The sequence below is a fragment of the Camelus dromedarius genome, unplaced genomic scaffold, assembly GCF_036321535.1.
Source record: "Camelus dromedarius isolate mCamDro1 unplaced genomic scaffold, mCamDro1.pat HAP1_SCAFFOLD_114, whole genome shotgun sequence".
Classification (NCBI taxonomy): Eukaryota; Metazoa; Chordata; class Mammalia; order Artiodactyla; family Camelidae; genus Camelus; species Camelus dromedarius.
The window spans coordinates 4,466,980-4,487,443 of record NW_026989787.1 but is presented as its reverse complement, the minus strand read 5'-3'; the positions used below and the strand labels follow the sequence as shown (position 1 = coordinate 4,487,443).

At 33.0% G+C, this 20,464-nt stretch overlaps 1 long non-coding RNA gene across 1 annotated transcript in view; it reads right to left on the bottom strand.

Moving 5' to 3' along the window:
* Positions 1–2,816: 2,816 nt before the first annotated feature.
* The window catches only part of LOC135320726 (uncharacterized), a 45,461-nt gene continuing 27,813 nt past the window's right edge, over positions 2,817–20,464 (bottom strand). The window contains exons 2-3 of the long non-coding RNA XR_010379996.1: positions 11,058–11,201; positions 2,817–3,629 (exon numbers count right to left, since the gene is read on the bottom strand). This is a non-coding gene — a long non-coding RNA (uncharacterized LOC135320726). The remainder of the gene's footprint in view (positions 3,630–11,057; positions 11,202–20,464) is intronic.

Here is a 20,464-nt window from a genome sequence, read left to right as displayed (position 1 = left end):
ATATATGTATGAATACATATATGACAGAAACATTATGCTGTGCACCAGAAATTGACACAACTTTGTAAACTGACTTTACTTCAATTGAAATATAGAAAGAAAGAAAGAAAGAAAGAAAGAAAGAAAGAAAGAAAGAAAGAAAGAAAGAAAGAAAGAAAGAAAGAAAGAAAGAAAGAAAAAAGAAAGAAAGAAAGAAACTAAAAAATTTAAAAGAAAAAAGAAGGCCAACAAAATTAATAAACAAAAAGAGGAAAATTGGATTGGATTGTTTCAAAGTACCCCTTTATCTTATTATTTATAATTTAGTCAGTCCTCTATTCAACCATATATCAGTTGGTTATTGCCCCTGACCATCACTGACCTACTTTCTGTCTCTATCGTCCTACTTATTCTAAACATTTCATATAAATTGTATCTAATATGTGGCTTTTTGTGTATGACTCCTTTCACTTAGCATAATCAGAACTACATTCTTTTTATGGCCAAATAATATTGTATTCTATGGATGTACCATATTTTATTTACAAAATTACTTGTTGATAGTCTTTGGCTTGTTTCCATTTTGGGGCTATCATGAATAGTGATGCTGTGAATATTTGTGTACAAATTTTTGAATGTATTTTTAAAATTTTCTTGGGCATGACAGTGGAGTTGCTGGATCATATGATAATTCTTTCTTTAACTTTTTGAAGAACTAGCTGCCTTACAAATTGGCTTCACCATTTTACATCTCCCCTGACTCCAAGCAAGGTATGAATTTTCCAATTTCTTCACATTCTTTTCTGTTATTGCCTGTCTTTTTTTTTTTTTTTTAATGATAGCCATCCTGGTAGGTGTGAAGTGGTACCTTAAATTGTATTAACTTTCTTAGCATTTACAAACAAAGTGATATATGTGTAGATATGAAAGTAGATTCATAGGGACATAATTAGATACATGATAGAAGGAGGTATACAGGCATATCTCAAACATATTGCATGTTCAATTCCAGACAACTACGATAAAGCACATATCACAGTAAAATGAGCCACATAATGTTTTTGGTTTCCAAGTGCATATAAAATTTATGTTATACTACATTGTAGTCTATTTAGCTTGCAATACTATTATATCTAAAAAAGCAATACACATACCTCAATTAAAAATACTTTAAAAACTGTTAGCCATCATCTGAGCCTTCAGTGAGTCATAATTTTTTTACTTGTGAAGGGTCTTGCCTAGATGCTGACAGATCAGGCTAGCAGTTGCTGAAATTTGAGATGTCTGGCAATTTCTTAAAATAACAATAAATAATAATTGATAGCAAAATATTGATTGATTCCTCTTTCACTTGAACACTTAGAGGCCATTGTAGGGTTATCAACTCATCTAATTTAAATATTATTGTGTCTCAGGGAATATTGAGGCCCAAGGAAAGAAAGAGAGATGGGGGAACAGTCAAGTCAATGGAGCAGTCAGAACACACACAGCATCTGTGAATCTGGTTTTCATCTCATGTGAGTGGGGTTCATGGCACTCTGAAACAATTACAATAGTAACATCAAAGATCACAGGTCACCATAACAAATATAATAATAATGAAAAAGTTTGAAATACTGGGAAAATTACCAAAGTGTGACAGAGAGATACAATGTGGAAAAATGGCAGTGATAGACTTGCCAGAGACCAGGTTGCCACAAACTTTCAATTTGTAAAGAGAAAACTCAGTATCTGCAAAGTACAGTTAAGTGAAGCACAATAAAATAAGATATACCTGCATATAGAAACTGCCAAACAAATTATGCAAATTCATGATTTTTTTTTCTGAGAAAAAGCATACTCACAAGGTCAGATACACTTTTGTGAGAGGAATGACCCTTTTGAAGTCACTGGCATTGACTGGTTTTTGAAGGATGAACACTATTCACACAGAGTGAGAAGAGAGAGAAAACTCTTCAAATAGAATATTTAAAGTAACATTTTGGGAAGGCAAAATGTACAGGGTATCATTGTGAAACATTGGGTAGATCTACTTTGCTTGAGCAGACAGTTTTACAAGAGAAGAAAATAAACCTGAAAAAATATATAACCATCACAACTAAAATAAGGCAACATAAATAATTAGAGTAATTACATACATTCAATATTTTGAAACAATGCAAGATGATGATAAGTTTAAGTGGCATCATGAGTGAAACATCATAATTAACATGATGTGCACTGAAATTTTCATAAGAGTTTCAGAAAGGGATAGTATTTGAATGGACATAGACACATCCCAGGTTGGTCCAATACAGAAGGAACTATTGAGAATTAGATAAGAGATGGGCAAAGCTGTGCCTGCTATTCATTTCTCCCCACAAGCCTTGTGCTGTACCATGATATCCCACTGAATCTGGGCTTTCTGAGGACCCTAGAGCTAAGGTTGCTTCTGATCTCCATGTATTTCCATTCTTTTGAACCCAATTTGGCTACTAGTTACATTATGTTTATATAAACGAAGTGTTTTATGTGAGGGTATTAATTAGCTATGTCAGCACTGGACTGCACCCTGCAGGTCTACAAGCCCTGTACTTGCCCAGCTTCAAGACCTGAGAAAGATCCCAGAGTCAGCAACAGAGATAATCAATAGTTTAATGATTAGGGTGATCTTACACATCTGAAGCAAAGTCCTGGAGCAACATCCTGCCATGTGTGGGAGCTGGAGGGCAGGACATGATGGCAGTCTTTGCTCCTGGTGGGTAAGAAGAGGTTACCAGTCATAGGGGGGTTGATGTCAGGTTGGCTCATTGGTTATGAGGGTAATCAGCACAGGGTCATGCTCTCACCACCCCTTGGATAAGCATAGTGGTGAGTTCTGATCTAAATCTAGAACAGTCATTAGCTGGGGCCTGGGGTGAATATGAAGGAAGATCAGTCTTATGAGTTGTGTGTAGGTGAAGCAGGCACCAGTCAAGCAGAAGATGTATAGAGAGAAGCCATCTTGAGTTGCCTGACCATACAGCCATCATCAGAGGTACATGTTATTTATTGACTGAAAATAAAGAATCACGGAGTAGTGACATCAGAATTCCCATACTCTCTTAAGGTTATAATTGCTTGTTCTCACTGTATGGGCAGAACCCTTGCCCCCAAGTTTCTGTTGAAACTCAGGTTTCAGGGAAGTGTCTTCCAGAATAATATTCCTTGTATACAGGAGGTGGAACTGGAAATTAAGAGAATGGTTAGGATATCAGAAAACTAGACAAAATGATGACAAAGGGATGGATATCCATTCAGAGGAGAACATGAGAAAAGAGAGGGGAGAATGGCAATCTGATAGGGGACACTTAAAATAACCAACGTCAGAAAACAACCTTTGGGAGGACATTTTACTTTTCAACAGGAGGAGATCACCAAAAAGGAAATCATAAAGTTGGCTTGGAATGTGTGCCATCATCCTAAATAGTCTTAAGACGTGTGATGTGATATGTCGAGTTCTCTGGTGAGTGGAGTGATTAAGCTGTAATGACAGCTCCACAGGGCACAATGTCAGGAACCAGTCCCGATTGCTTTTCTGTTGAAGAGGGCAGTAGGGTGGAGGTGGTCTTCCATTTTCAAGTTCCTTCAATATGCTGGTCCTCAAGCCAGTGCATATGTATCTGGGGCAGCTGAAAAGAAGAAGGATGAAGAAGGGCATTGAAACCCTTTAAAATTGTACTCAAAGAACAAGTGACACTTACTTTTATATGTGACTGACTACAATTTAGTCACTAAATCTAGCTACAAGTCATGCTGGGAAATGTTCCCAGATAAGTACAAGTATCATTTCTACCCAGGAAAGGAGCAGTGGACATTGAATGATAGATAACTGGCAGTCTGGCCCACATCTCCTTTAATAAAGATTCAGTGTAAATCCTCTTATAAACCTGTAGTTTTATGACTCTCAACCCTTGTCTCACAGAAAAGAAAAGTGAGTTTCAGAATCAAGAGTAGGCATTTGTGTCCTGCCTTCCTCTGCTCTAACGTCACTTGCTCTCAGTAAGTCAGCTGCTCATTCAGAGGAGAAAATATTTCTCAGATGCCAAAAGCAAAATTGATCTATTGTGAAAGAGTTGAAGTGTGTTCTAAAGAAACTTTAGACACTGCTCAGTCCTCGACACTGAAGGCCTTCAGGATGTTATGTGATTGTTATAATTATTTTTGGTTCCTTTAAGTTTGTGCTAGAGCATGGGACAGGTAGCTGTATTTCATTTTAAATATATTTGGATGATGCTATTCATTGAGTAAATGTTGGTCGGACTTAATGCATATCAAGATCTGTGTTAGTCCTGATAATTCCTTTAGAAGAGAACAAAATATAGATCAAATTGTGATGTGTTACAGACCCCCAGACACTCATAGTACAATGGGAAGATGACAAGTATTTCAACAACCAGCATGAACAACTTTACCACACATAAACACGCCACATATAGAATATGTTATGTTATACATGCTACAACATGTATGCTACATATTATATTATACTATAGTGTATTATACTATACACTTTACTGTAGAGGTGAGTAATACATTCTTCCCATTTTCCAGGAGATAAATCCTTAGTAATTTGCATTCAAAGGGAAAGTAGAAGAAGAAATGTTTCCACTTGTTTTGGGAAAGAGACAAGGTGTAAAGATACTCAATCAATAGGACAAATTATTTGAGGGTACTTCCTTTTTTTATGTGTTCCTCAATACATGTACTTTCTTGCAGAAGTGTACTTGAGCATTTTGATCACTAACATATACATATCATGAAGATGCTGGGTGAAGATAAGTGTTTCAATAGGAAACTCCGTAGCATACTCAACTGGAGAATTCTGCCACTGGCTAGAATGACAGATTCAGTGTAAATGTCTAAGCACAGCACTAAGACGATTTAAGTTTCCCTTTTGTATGTGAAACACTGAGGTCATGCTTCTTACATGCAGCATGCTTGTGGGGTAATTGGAGTAGGTGATCAGGGCAATCACACTACCTGTGGATGGCTGTAGGGGATGGTGGGCACAGAATGCTCTGGAATATGACACGATAGATTACTACTCCTCTTACAATGTGTACCCCCCCCAAAATAAGCTACTTTTTAGTATTATATATATAATAGTATTATAGATATATATAATATATCTCCTTAGATATTTAGTTTAATTCAATTAAACTTTTGGACAAATTATGCAGTGTTATATTCTGTCAGAAAACCTGATGTTACAGGTAAATAGAATACAAATTTAACACATTTTAATTCCCTGTGTAGAAAAAATAGAACACTTTAACATGAGAAAATTCACAATTTCAAAATTTTCATATCAATCTTTAAAGGCCACTATCTGCTTTTAGCTTGGGGAAGCAAACAATGAGGGCTTTTGTGATTGAAACAACGTGGTTTCCCATTTTCTCTATGACATATTGTCATTACTCAAATCTAATTTAATCAATCCATCTTATTAGTGTTTTCTGATATTAAAAATGATATAAAATTACATTTTATTGATTATAAGTGTGAGTAAAATAGCTATTAATATTTCCTGTGGGTTGATGTCCATGCACCAGAATGCAATTGTACTATTTTATTAAATTCAAAAATGTTTCTGTTTTTGCTGCCATTTGGTTTGCACATTCTGTGTCTTGAGTGATGTTCATAAAGTTTTCTTAAGATTTGTTTCTGCCATTGCCACAATACAACACATTTTTATAGTAATACATTCCTTTCGTATTTTAAGACAAAAAGATGTAGTATTTTGGAAATATGGTTATGTTTCTAACAATCCTTCCTATGCTCTGGCAATCAGAGGAAGTCAAATTCTGCATTTTCTAAATGTTTATAAAAGCTTTATTGCTACCACAAATAATTTTAATATGAGGGAACATAAGACAGAATAAAATGATGCTGACAATATAAAAAATAGTATACACATATAATATTTTGATAAAAAGTGCATTTAGACAACATAATAATATTTAATTTTCATAACATTCTGGTGCAGGAATGCTATTATCTACAATTGAAGAGAAGTGAGTCCGAGAGGTCAGTAAACATGTTCAAAGTTGCACATTTTAGATTTCAGATTCAGAACCACACAGTGAATCTTGTGACTCCAAATCTCTTACTCGTTCTGCTAGACCATGTTACTTCCAGAAATAGATCCAGGCAGCCCAGATCTATCTCCACAGGATACTTTCTCAAAAGAAATTTCAGGTAGGCCAAATTAAATAAAAAATTGAACATCTATTTTTTTCTCATATTTAATTCAAGATCAAACTCCCTCTTCTAAATGTGTCTTTATATTTGACCTTCACTTCAAATCCAAGTGCCTTTTTAAATGAGTTTAAATTTATTGTCTCTAGTTTATCTTTTAAACTAAGTAAATAATTTTCAACATCAGCCTCTACTACCAATTGAAACTGGTTAGTAAAAGTGACTTTCCTTGTGGTCATATTTTTTAAATTTTGTTTTGATGGGGAGGTATCTATCTAACTATCACAGTCGAGCGCTGCGTTATCATCTATCTATCTATCTATCTATCTATCTATCTATCTATCTATCTATTTATTATTTGTTTGTTTGTTTGTTTATTTAAATGAAGATACTGGGGATTGAACCCAGGATCCTCTGTATACTAAGCATGCACTCTACATTGATCTAGAATTTGTTATAGAATGAACTGTGTCCCTGTATAATTTGTATGCTGAAGTCTAAAACTTGGCTGCCTCAGAATGTGACCTTATATGGAATAGAGCTGTTGAAGGTGTGATTAGTGAAGATGAAATCATGGTGGCTAGTGTGGGTCTGTAACCTAATACGAACGGAGTCCCTGTGAAAAGGAATATTAGAGCATGGATACACATGGACACAGGGAGAATGCCACGTGGAAATGAAGGTAGAGATCAGGGCAATGCTTCTTCACACCAAGGAACGCTAAGGACTGCCAGAAAAGCACCAGAAACTAGGGGAGAAACCCTAGAAGGAATCAGCCCCACTAACACCTAGATCTCAGACTTTTAGCATCCTAATCAATAAATCGCTGCTTAAGCCATCTAGTTTGTGGTATTATACAGGCCTCATCGTTTAATACATAGCCTTTTCCTTTCTTTATCAAATCCAGTATTCTTGTCAGGCTCTTTCATCTTTATTATGTCTCTAAAAAATTTGGATTTACCATCCCCTATAATGCTAAAATGCTGGTCTTCTTAAGGATCGTCCTTTATATACAGTTTTGGAATAATATCAAAAGCTGTGGTTTAAACTAGTACTCATTTATATACCAAAATTGCATATGTCTTCTAAAATCAGGCACAGACTACCCAACATATCTAAAACTGAATTCAGTACACTTGGTGCATTTCCCTATCTTCTTATCTCTTCCCCACTCTCTATTGCTGTAAGTCACTCCTTTGACTCAGTTACTCCAGCAAGAATCTTGAATGAAGGTCAATCTATATTTGCCAACTTCATGTCCTAATTTTAAATAGTACATAAGCCCATCAATTCTATCTCCTTAATAATTCTTGAATAAATCCACCTTTTTATAACCCCTTTACATTCTCTCCTGGTCAACTTCAGTACTTTCCTAACTAGCCTTTCTGACTTCTGCCCTGTGTACTTCCCCCAACTCATTGCTGTTCTGTTAAAGACCCATTCTGTTCTGTAAGATATAATACAGTGTATTGTGACTTTTTAATTTTATTTTTCATTTAACTCAGGAATAATTGACAAATAAATTGAAATTGTGATTCTTTTTTTATTTATTTATTTTTTATTTTTACCAGTGTTCAGCACAATTTTTCAGTTATTCATGGACATATACACACCCATTGTCACATTTTTTTCTCTGTGAGTTATCATAACATTTTGTGTATATTTCCCTGTGCTATACAGTGTTGTCTATTCTACAATTTTGAAATCCTAGTCTATCCCTTCCCACCCTCCACCCCCCTGGTAACCACAAGTCTGTATTCTCTGTCTGTGAGTCTATTTCTGTCCTTTACTTATGCTTTGTTTTTGTTTGTTTGTTTTTGTTTAAAGCATTACTGAAGAGAAAGAAAGAGGCTGGAGGAATAATTCTCCCAGACTTCAGACAATACTATAGAGCTACAGTCATCAAGACACATGGTATTGGTACCAAAACAGACATATAGACCAATGGAACAGAATAGAGAGCCCAGAAATGAACCCACAAACTTTTGGTCAACTCATCTTTGACAAAGGAGGCAAGAATATACATTTGAATAAAGACAGTCTCTTCAGCAAATGGTGTTGGGAAAACTGGACAGCAGCATGTAAAACAATGAAGCTAGAACACTCCCTTACACCATATACAAAAATCAACTCAAAATGGATTAAAGACTTAAACATAAGACAAGATACAATAAACCTCCTAGAGGAAAACATAGGCAAAACATTATCTGACATACATTTAAAAAATTTTCTCCTAGAAGAAATAAAAGCAAGAATAAACAAATGGGACCTAATGAAACTTACAAGCTTCTGCACAGCAAAGGAAACCAAAAATAAAACAAGAAGAAAACCTATGGAATGGGAGAAAATTTTTGCAAGTGAAACCGACAAAGGCTTGATCTTCAGGATATATAAGCAGCTCATATGACTCAATAAGAAAAAAATAAACAACCCAATCCAAAAATGGGCAGAATACCTAGACAAGCAATTCTCGAAGGAAGACATACAAATGATCAATATGCACATGAAAAAATGCTCAATATCACTAATTATCAGAGAAATGCAAATCAAAACTACAATGAGGTATCACCTCACACCAGTCAGAATGGCCGTCATTCAGAAATTGTGATTCTTAATACACATTAATGAGAAAAACAGTTTTTAGATGCAGTTCATTTATGCAACACATCTTTCTATTTTTAGCATCTAGGTTTCTTTAACCTTAATGCATTTTGATTTCCATTCTTTGTAATGATGAAACATTGCAGATTTAAATAAACTTACATCAGTGTTTTTATTATCTGTTAAGTTTAAAACACCATAAACAAAGCCTCTTTTTTCCCTGTCTACTTCACCTTCAAACCTCCTGCCCCTCCCCAAAAACATGCATACACATACACACACACACACACACACACACAGAGTCATCACTCTCTCTTTTTTTCTCAATTGTGTCAGCAACATGCCATGGATATAGCAAACATATTTCTTGGTTGGTCTTTTTGTGAGTCTGAATGAGGTTCTTATGCATCTGTAAGTGATTGATTAAAAAGAAATTTTTGATTTCATAGAAAAAGTGGTAAAATGCTTTGGAAAGTCTTTCAAAATAGCATTTCTAAACTTGAAGTGGAATTTTGACATTTTGGCATTTAACATTTTAAGTTTTATCCATTTATTAAGCAATTTAATGTGTTTTTGTCACCTGGCCTTTTCTGTCTTATTCATATATTTCCAGATGGTAAAAATTTCTTCCCCAAAGAAAGTTCATAATGGCAAGAATCTTAGTTATATTCTTGATATTGTGTTCTGTAAGGTTTTATTGAACCATACAATTCTAATAGCATCTTTTTTCTTTTTTGGTGGAAATGGGAGAATAAAAAATCATTTGTATCATTATAAGTCAAATACTACTTTCTTTCAATAATTAAATATTTTAAGTAAACTGACCTATTAACAGTTTAACTTTTTAATTTTTTCTTGTTCATTTCCCACCATGAAAATCCCTAATTTTTAGCACAGTAAGCAAAATTTCCTTGGGTGACTAGATCTTAGAAATTGGAAAATGCATTTTCTCAGGCAATAAGGGCTTTATTATATCAACATATTTCTGCCATGTTTATAAAATCATTAAGCTGACACCTTTGGGAAGATTTTAATTAATTACAAAATGTCAATTAATTGATGGAGTAAAATGAACAAAGGTAACATGGAACAGATTTAGCAGTATACGAAAGAGTTGGATATCTTCAGTCTATGCTTGATAGAAAGTTCTAATTTCCCTATCTTGAGAACAAAGGACACTGGACTTAGACATCTGTTTCCAATTTTGCTGTTAAGGAGATTTGGGCCCAGGTAGGTCACTTAACTGATGGACATCTCTTTTCTCATAAATGAAAGGACAGGATCAGAGTAGGTAATTTCTAAAATTCTTTCCAGCTCTAATATTTTATTTTTTTTGTCAAAATCTATCAGCCTCAGTGATACATGTTGTCAAAGACTAGAGATATAGAGAATGATGATGATGATAATTATGATTTTGATAATGTCTAATATTATTGAGTGTTATATGCCTGCATTTGATTCCCTAATTGTTCTAATAGGGGAATATTACTGCCTTCCATTTTATTAATGAGAAAATTGAAAAAATATAATTTAACTAATATGACCAATATCATAAAGCCCTATGCCAAAGTCAATTATTTCAAATATTAAGCTTTATGGAAAGAATATTATCAGTGTTCATCAGTATCCTTTCTGTGCACCAGCAAGACTACATTATTTATCCACTTGAAGATCATTATGGTCATGTGATTAGCTTTGTCCAATGGCCATGAGTCAAATTTACATATATAAGTTTTGGCACAAAGCATGGAAAATCCAGCAATGGCTCTGCAGGTGCCTCTTTTTCTGAGATGCCCATCAGGAGGCAGTAAGCTCCATATGATGTTGCTTCAAGATGGTGGTACTTTCCTTGTATTCTGAATCACTGAGTTGCTGGTTGTGGGACAGTTCATCTTGCTTCTTTTCTGGATACAGACTTTGCTAGAGTAAATTCTAAATCTTTGTTGTTTAATCCACTGAAATTTGGATTAAATCCACACACACACATATATGAGGACATTTAGCCTATATATAAAATCAGTACATTTTCATCTTCAATGAAAGTTAAGGGCATGAAGCTTTGAAAGTTTTCCATGTTATCAATTATACCAGTATTTCCTGATATAACCAGCCACCTGGTAGTTAGTATTGGCTACCATGAAAACATTCTTAAGCATGAATCATTCTCTCCTGCTAGATTATCTCCTTTTTTCTCACTTCTATCTCTCTTGAAACCCCTTATTCCTTGCTCCCAACTTCTTTTTTTAGTAAATACATACCTTAACAACTCCTCTTTTTTTTTTTTTTTTTTTGGAAATACTCTTTCTTTCAAGATTGAGAAATAGTATGAAATATTTGATTTTCAATACTGATGTTTAATAGCAGTGTGATCTCATCGAAGTTATGTCTCAGTCAGATTCAATCTGAAAATGAAAACAAGTATGAGTATTATGTGAAAAGGGGTTAGATATGTGATAGCACTTCCCCAAATTGTGTGTATTGCTGGGGTCATAAATTTCTAAAAGGGAGAATTGGAGGCTCATGGAAAAGACAATAACCAACCCTTTGAAGTAAAGCAGTTTGGGCTGCCCAAGTGGGTCTGCAAAGGAGACCTGGTGCAAAAGATTATGGAAAGCTGCTGTCTCCACATATCTGTTGGGTCTCAGTGGCTCTTGGTCAGCAAGATTTTCATTTGGGAAGATGATGTGGGTGTGGAGCCAAAGACAGCAAGAACTAGCTAGAATCCACATGTATCTCTTTGTTACTCGTACCTCTAAATTAACAGATTTCAGATGAGCTGCTTTATTTTCCCCTTCCAAAATTTGTAAAAATAATTTCTTATTTGGGCCAATTAACAAACTATCATACAGGATAGGGGATTCTTGTAAACTATTCTAGCTTAGCCAAGATGACAGTATAAAAAAATTGCTGCAAGTCAATTAATTTTCCTGTCCTTTAATTTCTTTATTTCTAAAATGTTTGATTTTGCTTCAGCAACTCAGTGTCATAGTTGTTGGAATCACATGTGAATATACACTGAAAATTACAATAATGATTAAAATTATTGTTGTTTCAAAGTAATTGTGACAACATATTTTAAAATGATTTGCCTAAACACATCAATCTGTGAAAATAAATATTTCATACATTTTAAAAATAGAAGCCTCTTGAAACAGTGTGGGCTTAACTTGTCTTGTGTATAACTGCTTGTTCTATAGTCTATGATTGTAGATTTCAAATTTTTACAGTGCAGTATGCACAATTTACATAAAAAATTCAATAATCATCTGTTAACTAAATCCTTACTTGTGACTTATAAGATAATACACTAATAATTTAATGTTCATGACACATACAGACAAAGTGGTGGATAGCTTACAAAATCTATTACATGGAATTCTGAAGTTCTTGTACTACCAAGAAAATTATAAATATAGATTTGAATTTTATGTAACTGCTGCTCTGATAAAATTAGTTGGAAGGAAATTCAGTGCTTTGAGTTTTTAATAGTTATGATTTTTAATACTTATTTACTTCAATTTTAGCTAATGAACAGTGGAGACCAACACACATTTAAGCTGGTAATTTATACTTCTGGCCAGAAACACATAGGAACTGTGTATAAATAAATGCAAATGCCATTAATGTATAGATTTTTAAAGTTCTACTATATTTTTCTTGGAAATGAAGAGAACTTTCAAAATTATCTTTCTTAATCCTATCATTTGATAGATAAAAAAAGAAAATTACCCAGATAAAGTAAGAAAAATTATATAGATCATAAATAAACTTTTTGTATAAGTTACTGAACTTTTCATGTGCCTGCTTTATTTTATTATTGCTTTTTGTAATACAACTGACTACTTACACCAACCACCAATTGGTATATATGTTACCAATTGTGCACATATTTCTATGATTCAGTCATACAAATGTTGATTATGGTTTGTTCCAAATTCATTAGGATTTGCAAACCTAATCATAACTAAAACAACTGAGGAATTAGAAATTCATTTTAAACAAAAATCAGAGGAGACCTTGCAAGATACTATCCCAATCAAACCTATGGCCCTATTGCAGAAAACAGATTTTAACAAATCTGGGCTAGGCCTTGTTATGTACATGGTATATAGACTGAGGTTCAAACCACAGTGCCTGATGTTGGGAGTATGTGGTCTTATTAAGATAGTGAAAGACATGTAGTCAGTAGTTACAGAGCAGTGCAAGTATTTGACAATGACTGTTTCATAGGAGAGGCAGTGAAGAATTCATTTCTGTGTTTTCATCAGTGATATAGAGTTCAAAACAATGACTTTGGTCCTAAACTTAGGAGATTTTATACTACAATAAATAGTAGTAAGGAGGATGTGTGGATACATTGTGTTGTGCATGTGGGGGCACACACACACATGCCTGTTGTGGGCAAAGGTATGTGTTATTGGCAGGGTTAGCTCGTTTAGCCAATACTAAAAACAAGGGGTGGGACATAGATCCCAAGTGACTTTGTGATTTTTACTATTAATAATTCTAAAGAAAAACACTGGCAAAATAAGTAAAAATTACAGTTTTTCTAGTTTTTAAATCCAAAATCTGTTTATTTTTTCAAGCTACTGTTATTCTTAGTGAAGGGGAATAACAGTTCCTGCCTTTTACAGTGAAGGAATAAAGAGTATTCATGATGTGACTTTTCATTAAAATATGAAATTTTCCATCCTAAGGTCCTCAAAAATGAGTTATTCTACCCTGATCAAAAATGGTCCTCTGGGCATTGGCTCATATGGGATAATTTAATGGAATTTCACATTCTGTAATTGAGACTATATGTTCATCTAATGATGCCAAGCATATTTTAAAAACCCCTCAATGCTGAAGTTTCAGTCTCCTGCCATGATTGTTCATACCTCTCAGTTGATTAGTAATTCTAAATGACAATGCAAATCAAAGTGAATTTTCATATTGTGTTTACACCATTAGTGAAAATCTAATTAAATATCTAATAATTAATGCAACTCCTTCCAGGAGAGTTAATACATTAGAGAATGTCAATGGGGAATATCCAGTGGGAATATTACCTTCATTGTTGTGTTTCATATTGTGAATTGAGTGAATTATAGTGTATATTATATTTTATATGCATATTTTTTAAAAACTGTGTGGGCAAGACAATCCAGTTCTTGGTACAATAATGTAACTTTCTTTTAGTTGGACATTATTATATTGATGTCTTACACCAGATCACCCAGTCAGCTAGCCAGTAAACATTTAGAGAGTGCCTAATACGTGACCAGCACTGTGTTAAATGTTAGTGATATAGAAAGTGTTAATATAGAGACCTTTTTCTCAAAAGGATCTTTTCTTAAATTACTAACCATTATAATTAACTTAAGTTTCTAATTTTCAGTGGGGAACTTTTGAGTGGAATTCAGAGAAGGTTATGGTGTGTATTAGAATATCCTTTGGCATTCTATTTCCACATGAGGAGTATTTATCTTCTCCTACTTTTGGGCTTGAACTTGTAACTTGCTTTGGCCCGTTGGCTATCAGCAGATATGATGTGATGCAAGCCAAGGCTTGAAATGTGCTTATGCACTGGGCTTTCTGTCTTGTACTCTACCTCTATCATGAGGACATGCTGAGTAGACTGATTGGCCTCAAACAATTCAAAGGCACTTAAGATTAGACCTGAACTGAACCCATGTCCTGGAACTAAACCTAAGTGAGGGCATCAGAGTTCTCAGCAGAGCTGGCCCAGTGGGTCAGCAGTTTGAGGTAGAACCCCAGATGAACAATTAGTCAGTGCATAAGAATACTTAGCTTTATAAGCCTCTAAGCTTTGGGATGTTTTGTTGCAGATCCATAGCTGACAGACACAAATGAATCTGTGGTTTATAGTGATTGCAATAACAGATGTTTTTCTTTTTAGATCTTGTATTTAAAAATATTTACAAGAGTATAAATATGTGTTCTCTGTTTTAAGGAAACAGAGGCTTCATCATTATTTAACTATAATTTAAGAACCAAGCAACAAAGGCAGAAACAGTGAAAACATCAATGGTATAAATGCAATAATATGAATGATTCTATTCTGCCAAATGTATCCATGACAATTTCTTAAGTGATCATCAAAGTATAGGCAAATTATTCTCCTCGGAAGGCCCTGTAAGCTCCCTGTGTAGTTAACCAGCTTACATAAACATGGAAGACAGTGATGGAGTTGCTTCTTGATTTAAAAAAAAAGTTGTGTCAGCGTGTTTATGTAATTTTTTAGAGTTGTGTTTGTGTTTCATCTGAGTTGGCTCAAAAAATGACAAATAGGCAACATAAATATAAAAATTCAAGGACACTAAGAGAAAGAAATATGTGCTAAACTTAAAGCCATTAATATGCAATTGTTAACTCCTTAAAATAAAGCACACTCTTATTTTATATTATACACCTCTAGTCCTTAGAGCTATGTCTTTCATGATGTTGGTATATCATGTATGAGCAATAAATAGTATTATGTGACTCAAACAATGATCACACATAAATATATTACTAATGAAAAGTTAAATGTTTAGGGACCTTTGTATTGTTAGTCCTTGTATATGTTACTAAATTTACTAAAACAACCTTTTCATGTACATATGTACATTAATAATAGAAAGTCATCTGGCATAAATTAACTGTATTTTCAGTGATTATAGTCACACCTCAAATCTCTGGAAGCAGTTATTTGGTACACTTTGACATGGACCTTTTAAAAACTAGATTAAATTATTAGTAACTGTAAAATCTCTGACAAGAAAATGCTTCTTCCAGCACATTATATATAAATATAAAATTGAAAGAAGGACGTACCCTCCTGTGAGAAAAGCAAATGTAAATATCCAGTTGTGTGGATTAGGTGAAGCAAGGCCCTAGCGTTCACTCTACATACTTTTATAGTGGGCGTTTTTTCACCGTGACTCTTTCACCTCAGGTTGACTAAATGTGACTTGTTCACAACTCAAAATTTAAATAGTTTGAGCTCATGTACGCCTTATGAAAAAAGCGAGATTCAGCATTGCATATTTAACTCTTAAAGTGTAAACTGTCTCATATTTACTATCACACAAAATAACAGAACAAAAATAGGTAAATACAGTAGAAAAATATAAATCTGTAGGCAAAATTGACCTGTAAAAATAAATGGGATTATTCCAACAATGCAAATTAGTTTGCCTGTATACAATAAATTAATGTAGTATGGCACATTAATAGATTACAAAACTACAAGGGGAAAAGCAATTGATCATTTCAGAAGATGCAGAGAAAATACGTGATTAAAGTCCAATACTGGTCATAATAAAAAGCTCTTAGAAAACAAGAAATGAAAGAACTTCTTTATTCTGACAAAGAATACCTGAAAAAAAAAAAACCAACAAAATAAACTATTGTGATGAATACAAAAAAGGTAAAAACATTAACTTCAAATTTAGAAACAAGTTAACAATTACCTCTATGAACTCTTCCATTCATCATTGTAAGGGAGGTACTTAAGACCTTAGTAAGAAACAGAATCAAGTGTATTATTTACTAGAATCTGAATGAAGTAATCTAAACTGTTTATGTTAAAAAAACCAAAAAGATAGGTATAAAAAGAGTAGTATTCAGAGACTAAGTATCAGGTGTATTTCTATGCCTAGAAACAAAATGTTAGAAATGCAATAAACAGATACAATTTTAACCACAGAAAAATATGAAGAAAAGAAATTCACCAAATAAAAGTCTTGCATGCCATCCGAAAAAAAAAATATGACTGTGTGGAAATGCATTAAAGATACAAAAGTAACTGGATAAATATAGCTTCTTCATGAATATGGAAAGCCAATATCTTAACCATATAAAATCTTACCAAAGTGATTCAGATTTAATCTCTATGATTAAATTCTGGCAGAGGTTTGAATGCTACTCAACAAACTTACTCTAAAATTTATATGGAAAAAGACACAGCCAATAATAGTCAAGTTATTCTTGAAGAAAATTAGGTAAGTGTAAATTCCAGCCATAAATATTAGCCAGTAACACTTAGCAGAAAAGATAGAAAAACACACAAATATGAAATTTTAAGTTTAAACTTTAAAGTTCAAGTACAAGAGATGTGGTGTTGGGGCAAGGAATAGCGACTTTATTTGGAAAGCTGGCAGACCGAGAGGATGGCCTACTAATGTCTTGGAGAACCATCCAGATCCAGTCACAATACAGGCTTCTTTTATACAAAACAAAAACAAAAACATAAAACAACAAAAACAAGGGAGGGTGTATGGTTGGTTGTTGCAAACTTCTTGCTGTAGAAATTCTTTGTTCTTACAGCGGTCCATGTGGGTCAGTTCATGGTGTCCCTGTAAACCTCCAACAAACAAGTGTTATTCTCTATTCTGCAGCTTCTTATCTTTATGTGAGTGCAGAGCTAGCAAGACTAAGCCTAGGAAACAGGGCACAGTGGTCAAAACTAAAGGAACAGATCTAATAAAGAGTCAGATTTGTTCTCCTCTATTACATTAACTTCAGAAAATTATAATATCCTTATAAATTAAAGGTGTACACACACGAACTCCAGCAATTTTTTTCCTAAGTTACCTTCAACCTTCTGCATGTGTTCTGTGTTCACCAAGATAAATATACAAGTATGTTCATAACATCATTGCTTATAGTAATCAAACATTGTAAATAACTCAAATATCCAGTTTTTGGAAAATGGATTAATGGAGTAATTTCTAAGTTGCATTCTAAAAATTTCAGTTTTATAAAAACTAATAATTCTAAATATAAAAATTGTAGTAAAGTGAATGTTTCAGGGGAAATTGAACAAAAATATAACATTTAATAAATATAAATGGCAACTTAAACTAAATGATATCATTTTATTGATATATATATGTGTTCAAGAAATTATAAAGAAAAGCAGGAGAATGCATTTTAAAATCTCAGGATACCTCCATAGTGAAGAAAGAGGGGTAAATAGGATAAAAATAAAAGCACATTAGGGGCTTTAATAATAAAGTACATGCTTTAGTTAATTTCAAAAAGAAGGTTCATAAATTTCAGTTAGCCAGACAATTATCCACTTTTGTTGTTTAAATTTTATCTTACTAATTTTTGTGAAAATAGTACAACTTTAGCCTTATGAAATTTGTGGACACTTCCTTTCTGACTTACTACATAGTTACTTTTTGTCATTTTTATATGTACCTTTAAAAATATATATTCTGTGAGGTGTACAAATTGTTAGACAAAAGTTGGAAATTCTATAAGAAAATCCTCTCTATACTTTTTTTGTCTAATTAATCTAGAAAATTTCAAGGGGTTTGTTTGTTTTTATTACTGTAAGTCCTCTCACTTTAATTTTGAGTTTCTCAATATCCCGACATTCTTTTTTACCAGTCTACCCTATATCTACATATATGAGAGGACAAAGACCCTGATGCCACAATCATTCTTCCCAGAGGAAGCCCATGTCCTGGGATCTATAGGAACCAGCAGCATATATAAATATATATTTATCTACACTGGCACATTATAATCACTCATAATTACCTTTGGACTCACTTTTGGTGTTGAATACTCTATATGTCTGGACAAGTATACAATGGTATTTATCCATTATTACAGTGCCACACACAATTGTTTCACTGCCCTAAAAATCCTCTGTGCTTTACCTAATCAATCTTCCCTTTCTCATAACACTTAGCAATTTTTCATCTTTTTATTATCTCCATAGTATTGTTTTTTTCCAGAATATCATGAGGTTGGAACCATATAATACATAGCCTTTGTAGATTGGCTTCTTTCACTTATCATTATACATTTAAGGATCTATATTATTTTTCTATGGCTTAATAGCTCATTTCTTTTCAGCACTGAATAATAATCCATTGTCTGATTGTACTATGGTTTATCCATTCTCCTACTGAAGGATATTTTTGTTGCTTCCATGTTTTGATAATTACAAACAAACCTGATGTAAATATCCTTGTGTAGGTTTTCATGTGGACATAGTTTTCAGCTCCTTTATGTAAAGTGCAAAGAGTTGACTTGAAGGATTTTATGGTAAGAGCACATTTAGTTTTGTAAGAAACTGCCAAACTATCTTCCAAACTGTTTTAATCATTTTGTATTTCAATCAGCAATAAATAAGAGTTCCTGTTGTTCTACATCTTGGCAGGATGTTTGTTGTTGTCAGTGTTCTAGATTTGGTTAGTCTAATAGGTATGTAGTAGTAACTTCTTGTTTTAATTTGTAGTTTCCTAATGACATATAATGCTGAACATATTTTCATATGTTTGCTTGCTATCTGTTATCTTCTTTGGTGAGGTGTCTGCTCAGGTAAATTGCTCATTTTTTAAATCAGGTTGTTTAATGTTCTATTGTTGAGCTTTTTAGAATTCTTTGTATATTTTGGCTAATAGTCTTTTATCAGATATATTTTTTGCAAATACATCCTCCCAATCTGTGGCATGTCTTATCATCCTTTTGACAATGTATTATGCAAAGAAAACAAATTGTAATTTTTTAAAAGTTCAGCTTTGAAATTATTCCTTTCGTTGATCATGCCTTTGGTGCTTTATCAAAAAGAAAAGTGAACAAAGTCAAAATATGGACTAGATAATCCTTTAAATAACAGAACCAAATTTCCAAAGATGGAGCAAAATACCATAATGTACCTATAATATAAAAACCAGTTAAAATGACTAGTTTCTTGATATAAAGTAGAAAATACATAAAAATATATAATTAGAAAAAATTTAACTACAGAATAATAACTATCAGGAAAAAACAACAAACAGGTTGTTTTTTTATATAATATTGGCAAAACTGGATTAAAGAAGACAGCTTCTTGAAATTTATGTTTTGTAGAAAAGTCATCCTGAATTTTATATTCTAGAAATAGCCAAAATATTATACAAGTATGAAATAAATGAAGTTATCTTCAGTGATATAAAGAATGAGGGGTTTAATGACTGAAAAACACATCTGAAGGAAAAACAAAAGAAAGTCACACAAAAAAATGAGAATAAATGAACAAAGTTTTATGTGGAAAACAAAATAGACAGTCATAAATAAATTAGTCAATAATACATATGGATAAGCCTAAATTGAGTCAATTTTCCTATTAAAAGACATTAAAATGCATAGATTCTCAGATATTTGGGGGGAATCTCTATGATATTTGCAAGAGGAACACTTAAACATGCTACAAAAATTATTGAAAATAAAATATGGAAAAAGAAACACCAGAAAGTAATACCTATTACTATAAAAAGTAGTTATATCAGTTTTAGATTTAAGCAACATAAAAGAGCAAGGGTAAATATATTGGAAATGTCATGTTTTATTTCTCAGTTTGGGTGGTAGAGTAATGGATATATATTTTATAATCATAACCTGTATGTATCAAATGTTTCATAATTTAGAAATGCAAATAAAAAAATATAATCAAATCTTACTGTAATGTAACAAATAATTAAACATTTTTTTGCATGTAATTCCTGGGTATTAGTTATGTGTGTGTATGTTATATATATGAATGCTTTTGTCCTAGAATCAAATTATGCACACAATTTTGCTCTATGAACATTAGACATTCTATATTGAGAATCCCTTATGGTTTTAAAAGACTTTAAATATAATTAATAACAAAGTAAATTTTTATTTGTGAAAACCA